Raw genomic sequence first — 26164 nt, forward strand, 5'->3', positions numbered from 1 at the left:
CCTTACTTTCACATCACATGATGGTGGCAGAGTGGCTGAGGGGAAGTGTTTGGATCCTGTCATTGGTAGCATGACAGACCTGAAATTATATAATGTGGTCAGAACACAATAAGTGGTTTTCCAGACCTAAACTGAATCAAGGCAAGGGAGATTTGTTCAGGAAAACAAAGCTTGAGACTGTATTGCAGTGCTGACTGATTTTATTCATTTGTTTGGGTATAAACCCAACTGTCTTCAAACACTGCATAGGATTGTACCCTACAACCTAATTCTATGTTGGCTATATTCAGGGCTTTTTGGTATAAAAAGCCCAGCAGGGATTAATTTACATATTAGGCCACACTCCCTGACACCAAACCAGCCAGAACTGCGTTCCTGTGCATTCCTGCTAAAAAAAAGCCCTGGCTATGTTTCTCACACCCTCTTTGGCAAAATTTTATTAAGCCGGACGATACTTCATTAAAACAGATTGAACATTTTCTCATTCAATGCATTTATTTCTATAGACCCACTGTTTATACTGTTTATACATCACATAGGTTCCATAAGTTCTCTCATTCCTTTTTTATGCCTCATGACATCAGATGCATCTTGTAGACGCTTGTAGAAATAAAGCTGCTTTCTTTGAGATTTTGATATAGGTGTCACAGTATGGAAACTAGGTAACTGCAGAAATCCTTAATGAAAAAAATTGTGAATGTTCCCCCATTTAAAAAATTTCACAACGGGTTTTGTGTGATTATGCCATAAAGTATCAATAGCAGTTCCCACCCCATCTTACCAGCTGTTTCTGCATATGCATCACTAATGATATGCATTAGTTTATCCAAGATTTACATGTATTAATTATGTATAAGTATGGTCATCTGCAACAATGACATGATTCAGTCTTAATCCTGTTATTAGGACATGTGAAGCAAACTTTCATGTCAGTCCAGTCTTTATTAAATAGAATATATAATGAAATATTTATTCACATTAAGAAAATGTATCACTTCCAGTCATTTCATGCTAACAGTTTTTAAAATGGCAATTCTATCATTATTTTGTCATATTAACTTCTTTAGGAACCCAAGCTGGTGTTTTACTTCTCCCTGATTTCACATTGAACTAATTTAATGGAATCTAATGAAGCTGATCTTGATTGTAGTATAAAATGCAGGAAATTTACAAATACCTCCTCCTAAAATTCACAGGATCCACAACGCTGTCAGATGGCTATCTAGCCTGTTTAAAAACCTCCAAGGAAGGAGATCCTACCACCTCCCGAGGAAGCCTGTTCCTCTGGGGAACCACTCTGTCAGGAAGTTCTTTCTAATGTTGAGCTGGAAACTCTTCTGATTTAATTTCAACCCGTCAGCTCTGGTCCTACCTTCTGGGGCAACAGAAAACAATTCTGCACCATCCTTTATATGACAGCCCTTCAAGTACCTGAAGATGGTGATCATATCACCTCTCAGCTGCCTCCTCTCCAGGCTAAACATACTCAGCTCCTTCAACTTTCCTTCATAAAACTTGATCTCCAGACCCCTCACAATCTTTGTCAACCTCCTCTGGACCTGTTCCAACTTGCCTATATCCTTCTTAAAATGTGGTGCCCCAAACTGAACACAATATTCCATGTGAGGTCTTACCAGAGCAGAGAAAAGCGATACCATCACTTCATGTTATCTGGACACTATAATTCTTCTGTTAATACAGCCCAATATTGTATTTGCCTTTTTAGCTACCACATCACACTGTAGACTCATGTTCAGCTTATGGTCCACTAAGATCCCTAGATCCTTTTCACACAGACTACTGCCAAGACAAGTCTCCCCCATTCTATAACTATACACTGGATTTTTCTTACCTAAATGCAGAACTTTACATTTATTCCTGTTAAAATTCATTTTATTGGTTTTAACTCAGTTTTCCAGTCTGCCAAGGTCATCCTGTATCCTGTTTCTGTCTTCTACTGTATTTTCACCCCTCCCAATTTAGTATCATCTGCAAATTTAATAATAGTTTTCTCTATTCCTTCATCCAAATTATTTATAAAGATGTTGAACAAAACAGGTCCCAGGACAGATCCTTGAGGCACTCCACTAGTCACTCCTCTCCAAGGGGTTGAGGAGCCATTCACAAGCACTCTTTGGGGTGCAATCTGTCAGCCAGTTACAGATCCACCTAACAGTAACAGGATCCAAACTACATTTTACCAACTTGTCAACAAGAATAGATGTGGAACCTTATCAAAAACCTTACTGAAATCAAGATAAATGATGTCTATAGCATTCCCCTGATACATTAAGTGGTTACTTTTTAAAAAAAGAGATAAGGTTAGATTGACATGACTTGTTCTTGAGAAACCCTTGAGAGCTCCGAAAGCTGATGGTGGGGTTTGCAGGACCTATGTGGACAAAAAGGCATGCTGCTCAGGGGATGGAGTGAAGGGGGAATCTGAGCAAAATTACCCAAATTTCTGTTGCAGCCACAGAAATACTGCTGGTAGAAAAATGTTTTGGAGAAAAGGGGCAGATAGAAAAGATATGTGACTCTGCATGCTTCCTGCTCATACATCTCTGAATCTAACCCAATATCCTGAATAAGCCAAAGAAACAGGATAGGTATCATCATCCCTAGCAATTCCCTGTTCAGATATTGCCTGTGGTTTTACTGATTGCATGCTCAAATCTGCCATAGGTGATCTTACACTGAACTTTCACAGGATAGATGTCATACTGTGTACAGTTTTCCTTAGTGCTATTTTCACTGCCATGGAATGAGGCTCTTGCTATCTTAAGCATAACTGCATAAGAATCAGATTGACAGAACTGTTGAAAGTTCCTAATTTTGCAGCTGACAAGCCAATGGAATTTTCTTTTAAAAAATGCTTCTTTTGAGAGGTGTTATTATGACTCCTTCAGGTGTCAGAGCAGATGAGTATACAATCATCTCCATACACTGGTCTCACTGATGGTCACATTCAGAAATATGGACAAGATGCAGCCAATTGTTACACTTCTGGGAGCCTTTGAACAACATCTTGCACTTGGAGTCCATCTAGTTCTGAGTTGTTTTTAGGTTGTGCTCTGCTGTCTCTGTCTTTTTCTTTGTTTCATCTAGTGTCATTCACTCAGCTGCTCATGCTGTGTCAAAGGTGACTGACCTTTTCTCTCTAATGATAAAAAGGACAGGGACTCAATTGTGCTCACATAATTTGTTAGTAGGAGCTTTAAAAAAGAGATGAACAAGTAGTCTAAGTGTAAAGCTTTGTCTATGCAATGTTGCCTCTTTGACCAAATTTTCTTCACATTGTAGTAGAGGCATTCTCTTTCATTTACTTGCAGGTTCTTTGGAACAAGGTAAACTTCTTACTGACATTTCTTTGCTGAATTTAAATTAGATTCCTATCTCTTCTAGGCAGTTTCCTGATTCTTTTACTAGCTGGGCAGCTTACTGGTTGTCTCTTAGAAACCATTTCCCATTGTGTTGCTTTTCAAGGAAAACTCAGGCTGAAAAATCTCAGTTAAGGATTGCAACATAACTAGAATGTCATAAAATTCAAGAGAGCATTTCCAAGATCAGAGTCCACTGGAAAACAGTGCTGGAATTTAAAAAATATATATGATTCAAAATGTGCAGGTTAAACAGGTGTTATACCATTGTCAAAATAATTATGCAAACAGTTGTCATTTCCAAATCAATATCAGTTCAGTGATTTATCAGTGTAAGCACTGGCAAATCAAACTACAGCCCTGGACTACCTTTGCTGCTTCCTCAGTAACAGGTGGAAAGCCTTTAGGTATACATTGTGCAGTGTGTGAGGAAGTGTTTCTTGCTACACTTGATCATCATAAGCTAGAGCTGTCTGGATATTATTCCTCCTCTATCATGTTCACAAGATAATGCAACACACCACACTATGGGAGCAATCTTAAGCAGCAGAAGAAGAAGAAGATAGAAGATATTGGATTTATATCCCACCCTCCACTCCGAAGAGTCTCAGAGCGGCTCACAATCTCCTTTACCTTCCTCCCCCACAACAGACACCCTGTGAGGTAGGTGGGGCTGGAGAGGGCTCTCACATCAGCTGCCCTTTCAAGGATAACCTCTGCCAGAGCTATGGCTGACCCAAGGCCATTCCAGCAGGTACAAGTGGAGGAGTGGGGAATCAAACCCGGTTCTCCCAGATAAGAGTCTGCACTCTTAACCACTACACCAAACTGTCTCTCCATCTACTCAGCAGATCTATTCAGAAATACCGTAAGTCCCATGTTATTTTGTGGGAGTTATGTCCAGGAAAGTCTCATTAGGATTGCAGCCCATATATCAAAAATTGAGCACATAACTGTAAGTTATTCTTAATTACAATAAATACATATTATATATATCTGTATATACAAGTATTGATTTCAGATAAGCCATAAAAAATCCCCCATTTTGTAACGACCAAAACAGCAGCTCAAATGATGTTTCTCATTGACTTGATGTTTGATGAATCAATAGTGATTTTCCTTGGTTCATTTTGCAAGTGTACCCCAAGTATTTTACAGCTGGGGAAAGCTTCCTGACTATTCAGAAAAAGTACAACGAACTACAATTCTCTCACCCTAGCTGCAATATTAAGATGTGCTGTTTGTGGTGTACATTAATAGGGATCTGATATGTCTTAAAAGTCCTTTATTTATATTCTGCTTTTTTATTATGGTACAAGGTGGTATGCCAGGTTCCCATCCAAGTGCTGAGCAAACCCACTTGCCTTCATCAAGATGCCTGCACCATGTGCTCTTATCCAGTTAGACTCTTGCTCAAGGAAGGCAGACAGTTAAGCACAGGCAATGAGAGAAGCAGAGGAATTGTGTTAATGAGATAGACTGATCATAAGTCAGTATAGTATAGTGGGTTCTAAGCATGGCAGAGTCTCGGAATGAGTGGTACAAGATCTTTAATAGGAATCACATAGTAAGGTTATATTCAAGACTGGTGTTGGGGCACACGGGCTGAACTTATATACATCTCTGGGTTCCCAGGGTTATATATACCCCTGAAAGGGCCCCATGAAATCAAGGTGCAGGTGGGACCAGGGGTTGCGAGTGGACTCCCACTGTTGGGCCGGGGTGCGGGGCGGCACTGGACGAGTCTCCTGGCATAGCTGACATTGGGCCACCCAGGATACAATGGCATTGTCAATTCCTGGCCACCATACATAACTGCGTGCCAACACCTTCATGCGTACAATTCCCGGATGGGTTTCATGCAGCGCTGTTAGGACTCGCTGCCGCAGTACCAAGGGCGCTATCACCCTACTTCTCCACAACAGACACCCTTTATGCACAGACAGTTCATCCCAGTGAGACGCAGACGCAGACACAGAGAATTCCGAGCCCACCCATCCTTCTGGCCACCCCCTCCACCCGCAGTTCAGAACTCAGGAGAAAGTTTTGTCCTTGGAAGAGCAGCAGGCATTGTCCTTCGCGTGCACCGGGCGGTCCGGGAGAGCTTCCAGTGACATGATCCGGAACGCTGGGGTCAGGTCTGGGTCCATGGAGGGCAGCAGCAGGTGGCTCAGAGCATCAGCATGACCCATCGCTTTCCCAGGGTGGTACTTAAACTCATACATATAACCTGTCAGGAAGATGGACCACCTAAACACCTGCGGTGAAAGCATTTGAGGCGTTTGTTAGTCGGGGGAGAACAGGCCCAGCAGGGGCTTGTGATCCATCAAGATAGTGAAGGGCTGGCCATAAAGGTAATCGTGGAATTTTTTTACCCCTGCCACGATAGCGAGGCCCTCTTTGTCTATTTGTGCGTAGTTTCGCTCCAGTTTTTGTAAGGTCCTTGAATAATAGACTACCGGGACCTCGCGCCCATCCAGCAGCCTGTGGACCAACACGGCGCCAGCCCTGTAAGGCAATGTGCCTCATGCGAGCATGATGGGTAGCCGCTCGTCAAAGTGCTCCAGCAAGCTATTAGAAGTCAAAATGTCTTATCTCCTGGAAAGCGGAGGCTTGCCAACGACCCCAAACCTATGGTGCCCTTTTGTCCAGCAGTCTGTGTAAGGGCTTTGCTCCCTTGTGGGGAAGGAAGGCATGGTAGAAATTGAGAATTTCCAAGAATGATTGTAACTTAGCCTTGTTAGTGGGAGCCGGCGCATCACAAATGGCCTTTATTTTGTCCTGGGCCAGATGAATGCCGCTGGCGTCCACCATATACCCCAGAAAATATATGGTGGGCACCCCTAATACACATTTTTTCCTGTTTTACCTTTAACCCTGCCCCCTCAAAATGCTATAACACCATTTGGAGGTGGTCGCCGAATTCGTCTTTGGTGGCTGCCGCAATCAGCACATCGTCGAAGAATGGCTGTACCCTGGGGATGCCTTTAAGAAGGGAATCCATTAAGTTCTGAAGCAGTCCCAAAGCCACGTTGATCCTGAACTGCAAGCATTTAACTTTGAAGTCCCCCCGGTGTGTTACAATAGTTTGCTCTTCTGCTGTGGCTGTGTCCACAGGCAGCTGTTGGTACGCTTGTGCAAAATCCAGTTTCCCAAAGATTTTTGCTCTCACTAGGGATGCTAACATGTGGCTCACCACCAGAAATGGGGTATGCATGGCATTGCAATGCCTTATTTATCGTGCATTTATAGTCAGCACAGATGCGTATGCTGCCATTGGGTTTGATCGGGGTTACTATGGGAGTCTCCCACTTTGCATTAGCGACTGGTTCCAGAACCCCTTGGGCCACGAGGTGGTCAAGCTCCTCTTCGATCTTGAACCTGAGAGCTAGTGGCACCCATCTGGCCTTCAGCCGTATGGGCTGCACATCAGGGTCTAGTTGTAAGGCAACAGGGGTCCCGCTGTATGTCCCCAGAGTTCTGTCAAAAACTGCGGGGAACTCTTCGCACAACCTTTGAAAGTCCCTTTGAATGGGGGTGCAATGGATCCCCGTCACTCGGATGCCCAGTGCCTGGAACCAGGACCGACCTAGAAGGCTGCACAGATCTCCTTCCACCATGATGAGGGGAAGCTCGCCCTTGAACTTTCCGTACCTAATGTGGACCAGGCCCACTCCCTGGACTGCAACCTCCCGCTTTTGAAAATCCAGGACAAGGAATGAGGTTGGTTTTAACTGAGCTCCCCCCCCCCAGGGCACATCTTCCTGAATGTGTGGGCTGAAATGACTATCTGGTTCGCCCCAGAGTCTACCTCCATTTTGCAGCGCTTGCCTTCCATGAACACAGTCATGTAGTATTTATCTGGGGAGGGAATGGGCAACTGGCATACCTGGGTCCCTGAAGTGGTGAGTGCCTGGATGTCATCCACTAGTGCGACCTCCTGGCGGTGGCCATTCTGTTGGCGCTGAAGTTTTCTTTGCTGCAACATCACCGATCGGCACACCTGAGCTATGTGCCTGGCCTTCCCGCATGTATGGCAGGTCGTGCTCCTGAACTTGCACGTGCGCTGCTCGTGTGGGTCCTCACAGCTGGCGCAGGTCTTTGGGGTGATCGATTCTGTTGCTTGTGGTCTAGGTTTTTGTTGGGTCGCCTGGTACAGCTTGAGGGTGTCATCCCTGTCTGAATTGTCTGATTCTGCAGCCGGTCGCAGCTGGTGGGCGTTGGTCCCTGGGCGGCGGTCTTTCTTTTTGTGTGCATCCTCGGCGGCAGTGGCTATTTGTAGGGCCTTCTCCAAGGTCAGCTTGGATTCCGTCACGATTTTCCGACGTGCCTTCCTGTCCTTGAGGCCGTGAATGAACTTCACCAGCAGATTGTCCTCCAATTGTGCGCCGTACTCTGCCTTCTTGCCCAAGTCTTGCAGGTGGGCTAGGAATGTCACTACAGTCTTGTTCGGCTCCTGGAAGCTGTCGAGGAACTGTAGCTTCCGGGTGAGGAGAGTAGGCTTTGGGATGAAATGGCCGGTCAGCACCTTGATGATCTTGTTGAAGGAAGACGCATCGAGTATCTCTGGCATGACCAGGCCCTCCACTAGCTGTAGCGTGACGATGCCGCAGTTGCTCAGCAGGATGGCCTTCTTGATTTCGTGTTCATCATCCTTGATTTGCTGTGCCATGAGTCTTTTGACCAAGGCTTTCCAGGCCTTGGGCTGTTTCATGTCAAACTGTCACATGTCAAAGTGTCACATGTATGACTATCTACCCAAAGGACAGAAGTCTTGTGTGCTCGATGCAAAGAGCTCCTGGTCCTCAGGGAATGAGTTCGTACCCTTGAGGCCGAGGTGACTGCCCTGGAGAAGCAGAGACGGTCATTTAGGCACTTGGGGAAGACTCTCGGGGGTGTATAAGATGAGCCCCGCTCTGAACATAGCAGCCCCGTTGCTGCCAGAGAGCGTGAGGGTCGAGAGGGAACAGGGCACCATGCTGAGAATAAGGGGAATGCGCCCTCAGAAGGGACCTCTTCTTCGGTTGGTGAGCGGAAATCCTTTCGTGCCAAGGAACCATCCCTGAGCAGGGGGAGAGGGGGGGTTTTGGTAATTGGTGATTCGATCCTTAGGCAAGTAGACAGCTGGGTGGCGAAACTGCGTACTGACCGTATGGTGACTTGCCTGCCTGGTGCGAAGGTAGCGGACATTACGCATGTAGTAGATAGGCTGATAGACAGTGTTGGGGAGGAGCCTGTGGTCGTGGTGCATGTTGGCACCAACGATGTGGGGAAATGCAGTCGTGAGGTCCTGGAGGAAAAATTTAGGCTGCTAGGTGGGAGACTTAAGGCCAGGACCTCCAAGGTAGCCTTCTCAGAAGTGCTACCTGTTCCACATGCAGGGCAGGAGAGACAGGCACAAATTAGAAGTCTCAATGTGTGGATGAGACGATGGTGTAAAGAGGAAGGGTTTAAGTTTGTTAGGCACTGGGATGCTTTCTGGAAGAAGCGGGAGCTGTACAAAAGAGATGGTCTCCACTTGTCCCCAGATGGAACCAGGCTGCTGGCGCTTAAAATCAAAAAGGTGGCAGAGCAGTTTTTAAACTAAATCTTGGGGGAAAGCCGACAGGAGATGAAATGTCTCTGGTTCGGGAGGACTCGTCTCAAAGAGATGAAGGGTTAGCTGCTATTTTTCTACCGGGTAACGAACCGGAGTTGTCCACTGTGAAGGAGACAAACAGTATAGACTGTCTGCCAGAGTCTCGAGGCGGCAGGAGGAAGGTGGCGGGCCTAGCTTGCCTGGGAAATTATAGATGTTTATATGCAAATGCTAGAAGTGTTCAAAGTAAAATTGGTGAATTGGAATGTTTAGTGTTGGGAGAAAACATAGACATTGTGGGAATTTCAGAAACTTGGTGGAATGAGGAGAATCAGTGGGACATGGTGATTCCTGGATATAAGCTATATCGGAAGGATAGGGAGGGAAGGGTTGGAGGTGGGGTAGCTCTGTATGTCAGAGAGGATATACGGTCCAGTAAGACTGAGGTCAGAGAATTAGATTCACTTTTAGAAATGCTTTGGGTTGAAATAGAGGGCCCAAAAGGAAATTTAACTATGGGTGTTTGTTATCGCCCACTAAATCAAAAGAGAGAGAGGCTTCCGGTCACGAGGGATGCTGTGAGCAGACGTGTGTAACTTGAGCTCCGAGCGACAGTTGCAACTTCTGGCTATTTGAGCAGATAAGAGTGCTTTTTTATTTTATTTTATTTTTTTTTCTCATCAGTGGAACAGTGCAGCTGCCTTCGGGGAAGCCTGTGAGGTCCTGCTTTACCCTGCCAGACTTTGCCGCTCTCACGTAGAGTTAAGAGAAGGTGGAAGGCTTCTATCTTGCTTCCCTCCCCCCCCTTAATTGCTTAACTGAAGATTTATGTCTCCCAAACTTCAGCAGAAAAGAAAGAAAGATACACGGGGGAGAAAGGGGGCGGAGGAGGAAGATTCCTTGAGTGGGGACGTGCCTGCGTTGGCAGAGGGGCCGTCAGGAAGACCCCCCATGGAGAAACTAGAGGGAAAGATTGACGCCCTCGCGGGCAATTTGCATCAGCTGTCGGTTCGTTTGGACAAGCTGCAAGTTTTAGAGTCTCTCCCAACTCAACTATCCCAACAGTTACAGCAATTGACTTTGCAGTTCGAACAGATGCAAAAGGCCACAAATGAAGCTTTAAATAAAATTCAGCTTTGTGAAGGCAAAATTGTCGCAGTTGAACAATCAGTAGCCCAGCAAGATGCTGTTCTTAAAGAGACAGTGGGAGAGGTGCAGGCATTGCGAGAGAAATTAGACACCTTAGAGGCTGAAATGCGTCGTCGTAACTTACGGCTGGTGGGTTTGACAGACTTGCCGGCTCAATCCCCCTCTGAGCTGATTTCCTTTGTGGCTGGCTTTTTTCGGCAGACACTCCAACTCCCTGAGGATTTTGCTCTAGACATTGCTGATGTTCTTCGTATGGCCAGACCAGGACAGCAGGGGCTAACAAGAATTACTCTCTTGATTTCCTTTGCCCGTGCTACTACTCGAGACTTTGTTTTGAAACAGTTTCGGGACATTTCAATGAGGAGTGGAATAACTTGGCAAGGGAGTACAGCACGTCTTGCCTTATATCCTGATTATCCTCTATCTTTAATTCAGAGGAGAAGGGCATATAAAACCGCAAAAGACCTGGCTAAGCAGCTGAATTTAGAAGCTTTTGTCCTGTTCCCTGCAACCATGGTCGTGATTCAGCATGGGAAGCGTAAAACATTCTACTCCCCTCAGAGTGTGGAAGAATTCCTGAGAACTTTATAACTATCAACTGTTGTGAACTCATCAAGGCCACAGGGAGGGAATGGAAGGTCTATGGAGACTTAATTATGTTTGGGCCTTAGATGTGTGCTGCTGCAAAAGAAAGGAAAGGGAGGAAGAAGGAGAACACACTGGATGGTCGCTTTAATCTATTACTATTCGCTCAACATTTTTTTCCCCTCTTTTTTTGGTTGCAAGGGGGCTCTGACGATTTGGTTCTCTTCCCTCAGACTGTTTCAACCCAATGCAATCTACTTTTTCGAGAAGGCTGGGTTTGTTTGCCCTCTAATTTATTACTCATAGATAAATGCCTTCTTTTCTGGGAAACCCCCGTGCCGCCTTGATTCATTACCCAGATTTCCCCCCCCCCTTTGGAGAGAGTCTTTTTTTTTCTCTCTCTCTCTCTTCTATACCCCTTTGCCTAATAAACTTTGACTGCATTAAGATAACTGGCACGTAATGGATCACCGCAGCTACTCTGGCAAAGTTATTATTAGTGCATGTATTATTGTTTAGACTGACCTACAAAGTATTCACTCACCAATGCACTGTATATTGGTTATACTGAGGCTGAGCTGTATTCAGTGTGGTGTCAGATTTGCATTATTTTAACAAACAGTCTGGGGGGGCGGGGGTGTGTGCTTCTGTTGGGTGGACTGGGGAATAGGGTCTCGATTGATCTATTGTTTGATTAGGCATCTGCATGTAAGGGTGAGACATATGCGACATAGTGGCTTTGGACATGGCCATAATTTATGCGTATAGCTATATAGATTCCAGTGTGTTTTACCTCATTTATTTACTTATTTATTTATTTTCTTTCCCCCTGTGTTTGGAGTTTGCACCCAATGTAGCCATGTAGCAAGTGCAGGCTTATGCCGCTCGGGCTCTGCTAAGTACTCTGTGACCAATTGGAAGCCAGGAAGTTTGGGTGGGGGTCATATGCTCCTTGGGGTTTGGAGCGTATTTTGTGGTGGGTCTCACTGCAGGGTGTAACATGCCTGTTTTTATTTACTATTTGATGCCTGGCTGTCAACCCCCGGCTGGGTCCCCCCCGGATCAAGGTGCAGGATGCCATTTAAGGTTTTGACATTTAACGCCCGTGGCCTCCGTGACCCCCAAAAAAGAGCCATGATCCTTGGCGCAAGCGAGATACGAGTCGCTGATATTGTCATGCTGCAAGAGACCCACATCCTCGAAGATGAAGCCGGTCGGTTGGCAAAGTACCGTGGTGACCAGGTGTTTTTGGCAGGCTTTGAACGAAATGCTCGTGGCATAGCCATAATTATCCGGGCCAAGCTGAGGTGGGCAAAGATCTCGGAGTTCCCCGATCCCCAAGGTTGCTACATTGTGCTGTTAGGGGAAGCCCAGGGGGTGAGGACGGCCCTGATTAATATCTATGGCTCAAATAATGACAATCCTCATACTTTTAATAAAGTGGCTGCTATACTTGAGAACCTGAACTATGACAACATTATTTTAGGCTGTGATTTCAATACTACTCTGGATGGCAAGATGGATCGCACGGGTGCGACTGAACGATCTTTGAGATCACGATCGGCCGTATTGGCCCTGATGAAGGAATTTGGGTTGGTGGATGTATGGAGGGAGCAACACAAAGACTTGAAAGCCTACACCTTCTGCTCTCACATCCACCAGACCCTTGCAAGATTGGATTACTTATTGGTGTCTAAATCTATACTTCGATGTGTGCGCTCATCGGCAATTTGCCCCTCCACTCTTTCTGACCATCACATGGTGCTCATGGAAGTGGACAACTTGCTACACATAGATAAGTCCCCATCGTGGTATTTTAATAACTCCTTAGTAAACGATGAGGCTTTTTGTGCACAAATGGAAACAGAAATTCAACACTTTTTCGCCACTAATGAGGGTTCTGTTCAACATTATTTGACCGTATGGGAGGCTTTTAAAACAACGATAAGGGGAATAATAATTGCCTATTCTGCTGCAAAACAAAAGGAAAAACACCGCACTGAGGCGAATCTTGAGTCCAGACTCCGGGCCCTATGGGATGCACAGTTCCAAAGCCCTTCAGAGGCGCAATTTAGGCAGATTCAACAAATAAATTTTCAGCTCAATATGCTCAGGTCAAACAAGGTTGAACTTGCTTATGCACGTGTCAAACAACAGCAATGGGAATCCGGAGAGAGACAAGGTAGGGTTCTGGCATCCAAGCTTAAAGCCCTGCAAGAGCAGAGATGGATCGCTCAAATTGTGGATCAATATGATAAACCTCACGTCTCTTCTGCCGGGATTGCTGAATGCTTCCGTCAATTCTACCAGACCTTATATCAAGGACATACTTCGGTGGACCCGTCAGTTCAAGAATCTTTTTTGTGTTCCCTGGGTCTTCCACAGTTGTGTGAGGAAGCAAAAGAACTACTGGGGGCTCCACTGAGACTTGAGGAAGTGAAGGAGGCGATTCACGGACTTAAAGCTATTTCTTCGCCGGGCCCTGACGGGTTTTCTCCGATGTGGTATATCCGGTTTGCAGATAAACTTGCTCCGAAGTTGTTGGCCACATACCAAGCGATTTTTGATCAGGGTATGCCATCATGCTACTTTAATGAAGCCTGGATTACTTTAATTCCTAAGCCTGGGAAAGACCCACATCTCTGCGCCAGTTATCGCCCTATATCACTTTTAAATATTGACAATAAGATCTTGACGGCAATATTGGCTAAGCGTCTTCAAAAGGTCATCGCCTCGGTGGTTGACCCTTCCCAAACTGGTTTTATCCAAGGACGTTCTGGTGCAGACAATATTCGGCTCATCACGGATTTGGCCGCGATCCATGCTCAGAAAGATGACGTCGCCCTCCTTATTTCCTTAGATGCAGAGAAGGCCTTCGATCGGGTTGACAGATCTTTCTTGCAGATGGTATTGAAATATATGGGTTTCCCAAAAGATTTTCTTCATTGGACGTGCCTGATCTACAAGTCTGCTACGTCAAGGGTGCGGGTGAATGGCCACCTTTCGGCATCAATTAATCTGCGGTGCGGTACCAGACAGGGGTGCCCGCTATCCCCTCTTCTCTTTGATCTTTGTTTGGAGCCATTTGCCAGAGCAGTTCGATTAAACGACAATATCCATGGCATGTGTCACCAATCACAGACATTTAAGATTTTGTTATATGCCGACGATGCCATGCTCACCATTACGCAGCCGGAAATATCGATACCGGTGATTATTCAACTGGCAAACTATTTCGGTAGGTTGTCCGGTTATAAAATTAATTGGCAAAAATCAGAAATTTTACAGATCGGGGGCGAAGTGGCATTGACGGGAGATATTGGGCAGTTCTCAGTTCAGGAGGCTTTTATTATGTATTTGGGCATTCTTATTCCTAAACAGCCTGAGATGCTAATATCGTTAAATTTAAACAAAGTAATAGGGAAAATACAGCCGGAACTAGAGCGATGGTCCGCTATCCCCTTGTCGCTTTGGGGTAAAATAAATGCTCTGAAGATGATTATCTATCCCCGGTTTTTTTACGTGTTGCGTGGTATCCATCAATATATACCGCAGAAGTGGTTTCGAAAAATCAACTCAATATTAGCGAATTTCCTGTGGGAGGGGAAACCCCCTCGGCTGTCGTGGGCACGCTTACAGTTACCATTTGACCGAGGTGGATTTGGCTTGCCAAACTTATGCCTATACCATCGGGCATATTTGCTGGCTGGTATTCAGCGATGGGCCCCACTTAAACATTTTGTCGAGTCTCCCTGGATGAACCTGGAAACTGCTGTTCTTACTCCTTTGTCGACATGGAACGCGCTTGGATCAACATACTATCAGGGAGAGTCGCTTCTTCCATCGATTCGGGCGACAAGACAAACATGGCAATATTTGGGTGACACTTACGGATTTGACAATTACACACATAGTCGGATGACCCTATGGGGCAACCCTGAAGTGAAGATAGGGGGACGGCCGGTGATTTGGAAGTCGTGGGCGCAGAGGGGTCTCTTAACTCTCAATCAGCTTAAAGACAGCAATGAGGACGCATTTCTCTCTTTTGAGGATTTACAAAGTGTCTTTGGGTTACCAGCTAACCAATGGCTGCAATTCCAGCAACTGAAGCATTCACTGTCTACTTCTTTTGGCATAGACGCCTTGGCGGTTCCGGATGCTCCACCTCTCCTGCAGACCCTAGAACATGCAATTGAACAAAATAAGCCAGTCCGTGTTTTATATTTATGCCTGAAAAAAGATGTGCAATACTCTATGGAAGACTTGCGTTGTCAATGGAGCGAGGAAATCAACTGCCCTATTTACCCTTTTCAATGGGCAGCTATCTGTAGTGGTCTCCGCCATTGTTCGAAAGATCTTCGTTTGATTTTAATTCAACAAAAGCTTTTGTTCAGGATTTATTGGACTCCTCTTCGTCTGTATAAACACAATTTGGCTGAATCTTCGGCTTGTTGGCGGTGTCTACGCTCAGAGGCGGGCCTGGTTCATATGCTGTGGAAATGCCTGATGTTAAAATATTTCTGGGATGGGATTGCTCGATGGATGCAAAAGGTACTTAACATTGACCAGTCTATTTCTGCCATGCAGATATTACTGAATTATTTCCCAACGACCTGGTCACTGACTCGTTGGCAGCGAAGATGGGCGGCACGTGCGAAATGATTGCGAAGCGGCTTATCCTGCTGCAGTGGCGTGAAGGCTTCACCGGCACGATTACTACTTGGCTTGAGGGAATGTATGCTTTGGCTGTGCAAGAAAGGATAGCATATCGCCGGCAATGTCAACAACAACAATTTGAAGAGATTTGGTCGGCTTTTCTAGAAGCATCTAATGTTTAAAGCTCTGCATTTTGAGATCTGGGACTTGTTTACCCGGGGGCTCTCGGAATGGGGAACTGGCATGCCGGCATCTAATTAACTCGATCAGTTCAGGCAGTTTAGATTAGGAGAATATATGGTGGCGGTGCACAAGGTGTTGGATTAGTGCCTCCGTTCGTTCGACGGAATGAACGTCTGTGATATGCTTTATGAAAAACTTAATAAAGTATAAATAACAAAAAAAAAATCAAAAGAGAGAGGACGATTATAATATGATGGAAGGCTTAAAGATAGCTGCTAAACATAAAAACTGTGTCGTAATAGGTGACTTTAACTACCCGCAGATTGATTGGGTCAATATGTGTTCTGGTCGAGAGAAAGAGATTGAGTTTCTTGAGGCTCTCAATGACTGTGCTATGGAGCAGATGGTCTCAGAACCTACAAGGGTGGGGCGATCCTGGATTTGGTCCTAAGTAATGCCCAAGACTTGGTGAGAGATGTAAAAGTGATTGCGCCGCTTGGGAGCAGTGACCATAATGTTATTGATTTCACTGTTTGTATAAATAGGGAGTTATCCAAAAAGACGGCCACAACCACGTTTAACTTTAAAAGGGGTAAATACACTGAGATGAGGAGGCATGTGAGGAGGAAACTGAAAGGAAAGGTACATACGGTCAAAACCCTTGGGGAAGCTTGGACACTATTTAAAACTATAATCCTAGAAGCTCAGATAAAATACATACCACAAGTTAGGAAAGGCACAAACAGGCATAAGAAAAGGCCTGCATGGTTAACAAACAAAGTAATGGAAGCTGTAAAAGGTAAGATGGACTCCTTTAAGCAGTGGAAAACCAGTCCAAGTGAGATTAGTAAAAGGGAACACAGGCTGTGGCAAATCAAATGCAAGACTGTGATCAGGCAGGCAAAAAGGGACTATGAGGAGCATATTGCAAAAAACATAAAGACCAACAATAAACATTTCTTCAAATATATTAGAAGTAGGAAACCAGCCAGGGAGGCAGTGGGGCCCTTGGATGACCATGGGGTAAAAGGATTACTGAAGGAGGATAGGCAAATGGCTGAGAAGCTAAATGAATTTTTTGCCTCCGTCTTCACTGTGGAAGACGAGAACTTTTTGCCCGCCCCAGAACCACTAATTTTGGAAGGGGTGTTGAAAGACCTGAGTCAGATTGAGGTGACAAAACAGGAGGTCCTACAACTGATAGACAAATTAAAAACTAATAAGTCACCGGGTCCGGATGGCATACATCCAAGAGTTCTGAAAGAACTCAAAGTTGAACTTGTGGATCTTCTAACAAAAATCTGTAATCTTTCATTGAAATCTGCCTCCGTTCCTGAGGACTGGAAGGTAGCAAATGTCACCCCCATCTTTAAAAAGGGTTCCAGAGGAGATCTGGGAAATTACAGGCCAGTCAGTCTGACCTCAATACTGGGAAAGTTGGTAGAAACCATTATGAAGCACAGAATGAGTAGGCACATAGATGAACACGAGTTATTGAGGAAGAATCAGCATGGGTTCTGTAAGGGAGGATCTTGCCTCACTAACCTGTTACATTTCTTTGAGGGGGTGAACAAACATGTGGACAAAGGAGACCCGATAGATGTTTACCTTGACTTCCAGAAAGCTTTTGATAAAGTTCCTCAACAAAGGCTCCTTAGAAAGCTTGAGAGTCATGGAGTAAAAGGACAGGTCCTCTTGTGGATCAAAAACTGGCTGAGTAATAGGAAGCAGAGAGTGAGTATAAATGGGCAGTCTTCGCAGTGAAGGACGGTAAGCAGTGGGGTGCTGCAGGACTTGGTGCTGGGTCCCATGCTCTTTAACTTGTTCATAAATGATTTAGAGTTGGGAGTGAGCAGTGAAGTGGCCAAGTTTGCAGATGACACTAAATTGTTCAGGGTGGTGAGAACCAGAGAGGATTGTGAGGAACTCCAAAGGGATCTGTTGAGGCTGGGTGAGTGGGCGTCGACGTGGCAGATGCAGTTCAATGTCACCAAGTGCAAAGTAATGCACATTGGGGCCAAGAATCCCAGCTACAAATACAAGTTGATGGGGTGTGAACTGGCAGAGACTGACCAAGAGAGAGATCTTGGGGTCGTGGTAGATAACTCACTGAAAATGTCAAGACAGTGTGCGTTTGCAGTAAAAAAAAGGCCAACGCCATGCTGGGAATTATTAGGAAGGGAATTGAAAACAAATCAGCCAGTATCATAATGCCCCTGTATAAATCGATTGTGTGGTCTCATTTGGAGTACTGTGTGCAGTTCTGGTCGCCACACCTCAAAAAGGATATTATAGCATTGGAGAAAGTCCAGAGAAGGGCAACTAGAATGATTAAAGGGCTGAAGCACTTTCCCTTTGAAGAAAGGTTGAAACGCTTGGGACTCTTTACCTTGGAGAAACGTCGACTGCGGGGTGACATGATAGAGGTTTACAAGATAATGCATGGGATGGAGAAAGTAGAGAAAGAAGTACTTTTCTCCCTTTCTCACAATACAAGAACTTGTGGGCATTCAATGAAATTGCTGAGCAGACAGGTTAAAACGGATAAAAGGAAGTACTTCTTCACCCAAAGGGTGATTAACATGTGGAATTCACTGCCACAGAAGGTGGTGGCGGCCACAAGTATAGCCACCTTCAAGAGGGGTTTAGATAAAAATATGAAGCAGAGGTCCATCAGTGGCTATTAGCCACAGTGTGTGTGTGTGTGTGTGTGTATAAAATTTTTTTGCCACTGTGTGACACAGAGTGTTGGACTGGATGGGCCGTTGGCCTGATCCAACATGGCTTCTCTTATGTTCTTAAACTCCAGAATGGAGTTTTGCAATCCAGACGCGGGAGCCATGATCAGGCTGGGCAGCGGTGCCTGTTGTGCGACAGTGCTGGAGCTTGGTGCGCTTGGAGGTGCCAGGTTACCCTGGACCTCGCTCATCCAGATCCCACCTTTGTCACCACTATATTATACTGGGTTCTAAGCATGGCAGAGTCTCGGAATGAGTGGTACAAGCTCTTTAATAGGAATCACATAGTAAGGTTACAATCAAGACTGGTGTTGGGGCCCACGGGCCGAACTTATATACATCTCTGGGTTCCCACGCAAGCACATTATTGGGTCATTCGAACCGGTGGGGGCTTGTGATTGGTCCTGGGCTGTGGGGGGTTGAATCCTACAGCTCTTTGTTCCCATGTCCCCAAGCTCAGTCCGCATGACTCCCATGAGCCAGGCAGAAACACCAAAGTCTTCCCTTGAGTCCACATACATAACAGTCAGGAATTGAAGAAGCAGCCTATACTAGTACAAGATGGGAAAGCAAACAAGGCAGAGCACAACCTAATGGTATGGGAAGCAGGACCAAGCAGTCCAGCCTGATGAGATACAATGGGAGCACAAAGTTGCGAACAGAGAGTCACCAGGAGGACATAATGTCTTTTCTCACATGACAGTAACTTTGTATCTTTCTTGCCATCTAGAAGTCAAGGTAGGAAACACTGAAAGACTGGAAGAATATATGAACTCACTATGAATTGTGGGAGGGAAGGCAGCATGGTATAGCCTGATCTCATCAGATCTTGGTAGAAGAGTGGGGATGATACTTGGGAGGGAGACCACCAAGGACAATTCTGCAGAGGAAGACAATGGCAACCTACCTCTGACTTTCACTTGCCTTGAAAACCCCTTGCTGGGGTCTTCATAAGTTGGCTGTGACATGACAGCACTACCCACACAGACAGATGCTGCAAAATGTATGTGGGTTTGGTCCACCCAAAAGGACTTCAATAAATTAAAGGTGATTAAAGGTTCTGTTTCCATGAACATCAAATGCTACACATTATTGCTTGAATTTCCAATAATAGTTGTGAACTCCTGGAGGATAGAGAACCTGTTGATTTGTTAGCCATTCTGAACCCTAAAAAAATTAAAACAATATACATATTTTGGGTATTCTTATATCCATGTTTTTACCAATAGCAAACAGCAATAGAGGGAAAGGGAACTCATAGTGGAAACTAAGAGTGGAAACACTATTTTAATGAGCTAATGAGTATAGAACTACAGCAAAGGCACTGCTTTAAAATGTACATGCAAATACATTTCAGCAACCTGATTTCCTGTGTTTGCAAGAGCCATGATGCAGTCATGGAACTCTTGCACCTGCAAGGACTTCCTCACATTTTGTCCTTCAGTTGAAATAAATGAGGCAGCTGGAACATGCAACATTTCTAACAAGCTTGGGAGAAACAGTACAATGTATTGTAAACCAGGGTTGTTGCTTTCTGTGAGAAAACTCTAATTACATGCCTTTTCTTTCCAGCATTCTGCATTAAATTCTTGTCTTCTTTTAGACAATATTTCTTAACCACAAAGCATATAACACAGAAAACATGTACCTGGGCAACTGTGAATCTCTGTGTTGTGTTAACAACTTTCATGGATCTATCAAAACTGAGAAGAGAATACCTATTAATTAATGGGAGATATTACCATAAAGGAGACGTTGTGAGAGTCTTCATAGAACTGTCAAAACACTAGGTGAGTTCTATGCAACTGGCAGTCACATTCCTGACAAAACTGTATCTAAAAATTTGCTTCCCCTCTCCTTTGTTAGGCAAATGCAACAAACAGATTGCCATACCACCTACTAATCTTTTATCATCAGGAATAAGTGTTTATGGCAAGCAAATCAAGTTTATTTTAGTACTGAAGACCATGAATGCTTTGCAAGGTAATTCATAAAATAAATTCAAAAATGTATGTGTGAGAGAGATTTGGATGTTGTATTGATTAAGTGCAGCAGAAAATGTTATTTTGTCCATATTAGCATGGGCAGAATGTGACTAGACAAAGTGATTTATGAGAATCATGTTAACTATGGATGCAAAACAGAGTTGGGACCTTGCAGATACCCATATTTTTCTTATAACTTTCCCTACCTTCTTGCAAATAGTCATTGGAACTAATTAACATCCTTTTAAAATCAAATGGGAGTGTCTCAGCCTGTGAAAATATAGATGTCCCCTTGGCCAATTTGGATTCTATGGATTGGATCCACAAACAACCATGCACAAAAGTAGATTTTTCTGTGCCTTACTCAGAGAGATCTGCTGGCTCAGGTTAAAATACTGGCTGCAAAATAGCATTCATAAGCCAGGAGGCAGAACTGAGAAGAAGGAAGTCAGTTGATCCCGGCTGGCTCCTCCCCACCCTGGAAGCTGCTGCTCTAGCAGCCCATTCTTCTGCTCTTTCTCCTTCCGATCAGGCAAAGACAGCCCCCCTGCTGCAGACTTAGTCTGGCTGCAGGTAAGGGGCTGAATTCTCAACCTCTAATAGAAAATCCAAAGCAGAGAAACCCACATCACAACAACAGTGATCCTTGGCTGGGAGATGAAGCATCATCACACGCATGAAAACTGTAAATGAGTATACAGAGAGACCAAATAGAATATAAACAAAAAGTAAAGTTTCATAGTGATGAGGGTTGTCTTCAGACTGTTCTTCTGCTGGAAGATAGTGTTGGTAATGGTGAGCTGATGCTCCATGCAGAATTCTAGCAGGAGGCACCCGTTATCATTGCAGTTGCCAATGCCGTGTTTGCCAAGTACTCCTTTCCAGGCTTCCGAGTCTTTACCTACTCTGGCATTGAAGTCACCAAGGATGATCACCTTGTCCTTTGTAGGGGTCTTCCGTACGAGGTAGCATAGATCAGCATAGAACTTGTTCTTTTCTGCAGAATCTGCTTGAAGGGTTGGGGCATGCACACTGAAGAGTGTTGCGTGCTGCTTGTTTTGAAGTGGGAGGCGCATAGACATGAAGCGATCTGAGTGACCTGTTGGCAGGACTTTGTGACCAACACTGAAGTCCTCAAGCGGGCGGAGGTTACAAGCATCGAGGCATTGCTGTTGAAGACACAGCTGCGCTGGGCAGGGCATATCTCCAGGATGGAAAACCACTTCCTTCCCAAGATTGCCCTGTATGGCGAACATTCCACCGGCCATCGAAATAGAGGGGCACCAAAGAAGAGGTACAAGGACTTCTTGAAGAAATCCCTTGGTACCTGTTGCATTAACCATCACCAGGGGTCTGACCTAGCCTCAGATCTATCTATCTATCTATCTATCTATCTATCTATCTATCTATCTATCTATCTATCTATCTATCTATCTATCATCATCATCATCATCAATCTTCATCATCATCAATCTTCTATAGGTCTGTCTATCCAGCCATGTAATGTTTCTGGTTCCCAAGTGAATAGTATCTCTGAGAAGAGGCTTGTTTATTGCCCCCACAGACGGAAGGAAGAGATGGACATGAGGGCTTTGGTAACTAAAGGGCCACTTTCTTTATTTATTACATTAACAACAAGGGCTGAAAACGCCGCGACCAGCGACAAATTGCCGCATCAAAACGCTGCTGCCGACACTCTTGGTCTCCGATGCTTCTCCAGCTGAAGCGCTAACAAGCAGCCACATCAGGAGGAGAGGTGAGCCATCCGAACGCGGAGCCACAGGCCTTGTGCCAGGAAAGAGCTATGGCGCCTAACTCTGCTTTCCCCAAGCACGAGGCGAAGAATGAGAGGCGGGAGCAGAGCCAGCCATTAGGGCGTGCCTGCTCCGCCCCACCCCCAATGATGCCCTGCCTGCTCCTCCTTCTTGCGAGGAGGCAAAATGGCCCCCAGATTCAAGGCTATTCAGCCTGCCTCTGGATGGGAGCCGCATTCTTATGAATGTTCTGTTACCTCTGCTCTGTGTGATGCTCTTATAGATACAGATATAGTTATCAGAAAAGCTTAAAAGGAAAATAAAATGGGTTGTCTTCCTACTTGCCAAGTGAGATAATATTTGGACTTCTTGTTAAACCCTTCCATGTGTCAATGTATAAATAAGAGGATACACTTTAAGATTTTTTAAATTGTTGGCAACTTACTTTTAGGAGAAATCCGTAACACTTAAGTAATACACTGAAAGACTAGACATTATGATATCAGAAAGGAGCTTTGCTAATGAGATGGACCTGATATTTGTTAATCTTTAGAAATGTGTAGAATAGATATTTCTGTCATAGTTCAAGGTGTTCATTGAACCCCTGTCTTCTGGTCTGATCAAAAACCCCTTGAAAATAAATTTTATAATCTCTCTCTCTCTCTGTATGTAAGTGTCTTCAAATCACAAACAAGTTCTGGCAACCCTAGCAAAAGGCTTTCAAGGCAAGTGAGAAGCAGAGGTGGTTTGCCATTGCTTTCCTCCACAGAGTTTTTACTGATGGTCATCTATCCAAGTACTGACCTTGCTTACCTTTTAGCAAGATGGGGCCATATCGTACCGTTCCACATTAGTGTTTGTGTGTACAGTCAACATAATATAGTGCTTTGTGTGTTGTAGTTGGAATAAGATGGCATGGCTCATATCCATGCTTGGGCATTAACCTCCCTGATACTGAAGCAGTCACTCTTTCAGTCTAACTTATCTCAAAGGATTAGTATTAGAGAAAAAAATAAGCAAATTTATGTGAATTATATTAATTACAAATTGTCAGTTCAATATACTTCCTTCTACTTTGAATCTCATCGAAGAACATGATTTCTCTGGCCTTAGAGTACAGAAAATGAAGAGAAGGAGGAGTTGGCTTTTATACCCCACTTTTCTCTATTTAAGGAGTCTCAAAGCAGCTTAAAATCTCTTCCCTTCCTCTCTTCACAACAGATACCTTTTAAGGTAGGTGGGGCTGAAAGAGTTCAGAGATAACTATGACTGGCCTAAGGTCACCCAGCAGGCTTCATGGGGACTCAAACCTGGTTCTTCAGATTAGAGACCACCTCGCCACACTGACTCTCTGTGAGATCTGTGAATACTCTGTTCAGTGAAGGTTTTAATCAGCAGGGGATGGGAGCAGAATGATGTTACCTGCTTTGCTGTTAAAAATTGGAGCACAGTGCACCTTCTTTTTATGTTGTACGCCAGAGCAGGAGTAGGGACTATTGTATGCTATCATGATATTTTCATTCCAAGCAATGCCATCCCCTCAAGAATCAGGCATAAATAGAAGTGGACTTCTCCTTCCCCTCTTCCTAATCTCTGAACATCCATTTCAGGCCACAGCATTCTCCAGTCCTGCTTCTCCAGCTCCTAAACCCACCACCTCCTTCAATCTTCTCTTGTCTTCCTAGCTCCATGAATAAGTACCCACATCCATCCTATCCACACGCCTTCTAGAATTCCCCTTCAGTTCTCAGTATTCAGTTTCTCAAACACAGTGTTGTAAATCATGTATAATCAAAAATCATGTCATGATAGGTGATTTTAACTACCCGCAGATTGATTGGGTCAATATGTGTTCTGGTCGAGAGAAAGAGATTGAGTTTCTAGATGCTCTCAATGACTGTGCTATGGAGCAGATGGTCACAGAACCTACCAGGGGTGGGGCGATCCTGGATCCTGGTCCTAAGTAATGCCCAAGACTTGGTGAGAGATGTAAAAGTGATCGCACTGCTTGGGAGCAATGACCATAACGTTATTGATTTCACCATTTGTATAAATAGGGAGTTGCCCCAAAAGACCAGCACAACCACATTTAACTTTAAAAGGGATAAATTCTCTGAAATGAGGAGGCATGTGAAGAGGAAACTAAAAGGAAAAGTAAATGCAGTCAAAACCCTTGGGGAAGCTTGGAGGCTATTTAAAACTACAATCCTAGAAGCTGAAATAAAATATATACAACTGATAGATGAATTAAAAACTAATAAGTCACCAGGTCCGGATGGAAAAGCACAAACAGGTATAAGAAAAGGCCTGCATGGTTAACAAACAAAGTAATGGAAGCTGTAAAAGGTAAGAAGGATTCCTTTAAGTGGTGGAAAGCTAGTCCAAGTGAGATTAATAAAAGGGAACACAGGCTGTGGCAAATCAAATGTAAGACTGTGATCAGGTTGGCAAAAAGGGACTATGAGGAGCATTTTGCAAAAAACATAAAGACCAACAATAAAATTTCTTCAAATATATTAGAAGCAGGAAACCAGCCAGGGAGGCAGTAGGGCCCTTGGATGACCAAGGAGTAAAAGGATTACTGAAGGAGGACAGGGAAATGGCTGAGAAGTTGAATGCATTTTTTCCCTCCATCTTCACTGTGGAAGATGAGAAGTGTTTGCCCGCTCCAGAACCACTAATTTTGGAAGGGGTGCTGAAAGACCTGAGTCAGATTGAGGTGACAAAAGAGGAGGTCCTAAAACTGATAGACGAATTAAAAACTAATAAGTCACCAGGTCCGGATGGCATACATCCAAGAGTTCTGAAAGAACTCAAAGTTGAACTTGTGGATCTCCTGACAAAAATATGTAATCTTTCATTGAAATCTGCCTCCGTTTCTCTGGAAGATAGCAAATGTCACCCCCATCTTTAAAAAGGGTTCCAGAGGAGATCTGGGAAATTACAGGCCAGTCAGTCTGACTTCAATACCGATAAAGTTGGTAGAAACCATTATCAAGGACAGAATGAGCACGCACATTGATGAACACAAGTTATTGAGGAAGACTCAGCACGGGTTCTGTAAGGGAAGATCTTGCCTCACTAACCTGTTACATTTCTTTGAGGGGGTGAACAAACGTACGGACAAAGGAGACCCAATAGATGTTGTTTACCTTGACTTCCAGAAAGCTTTTGATAAAGTTCCTCATCAAAGGCTCCTTAGTAAGCTCAAGAGTCATGGAGTAAAAGGACAGGTCCTCTTGTGGATCAAAAACTGGCTAATTAATAGGAAGCAGAGAGTGAGTATAAATGGGCAGTCTTTGCAGTGGAGGATGGTAAGCAGTGGGAGGCCGCAGAGTACTGGGTCCCATGCTCTTTAACTTATTCATTAATGATTTGGAGTTGGAAGTAAGCAGTGAAGTTACCAAGTTTACAGATGACACTAAATTGTTCAGGGTGGTGAGAAGCAGAAAGGATTGTGTGGCACTTCAAAGGGATCTGTTGAGGCTGGGTGAGTGGGCATCAACGTGGCAGATGAGGTTCACTGTGGCCAAGTGCAAAGTAATGGACACTGGGGCCAAGAATCCCAGCTACAAATACAAGTCGATGAGGTGTGAACTGGCAGAGACTGACCAAGAGAGAGATCTTGAGGTTGTGGTAGATAACTCACTGAAAATGTCGAGACAGTGTGCGATTGCAATAAATAAAGCCAATGCCATGCTGGGAATTATTAGAAGAGAATTGAAAACAAATCAGCCAGTATCATAATGCCCCTGTATAGCCAGCTTCAAGAGGGGATTGGATAAAAATATGGAGCAGAGGTCCATCAGTGGCTATTAGCCACAGTATATTATCGGTGCTGTCTGGGGCAGCGATGCTCTGTATTCTTGATGCTTGGTGGGAGAGAGGGCAAAGTGGAAGGGCTTCTACACCCACTTGTGAACCCCCTGATGGCACTTGGGGTTTTATTTGGCCACTGTGTGACACAGAGTGTTGGACTAGATGGGCCATTGGCCTGATCCAACATGGCTTCTCTTATGTTCTTATATTCTAAACCAAATGCTCTTTCCCTCCATCTCAAGTAGTTGACTGCTTATGTGATTACTGAAGGAAAAACATATGTACCCATAAACAGTCTTTGCTGTATCCATAGTTCAGAACAAAGTCTGGAATATGG

This window comes from Heteronotia binoei, chromosome 4 (assembly GCF_032191835.1).
Source record: "Heteronotia binoei isolate CCM8104 ecotype False Entrance Well chromosome 4, APGP_CSIRO_Hbin_v1, whole genome shotgun sequence".
Lineage (NCBI taxonomy): Eukaryota > Metazoa > Chordata > Lepidosauria > Squamata > Gekkonidae > Heteronotia > Heteronotia binoei.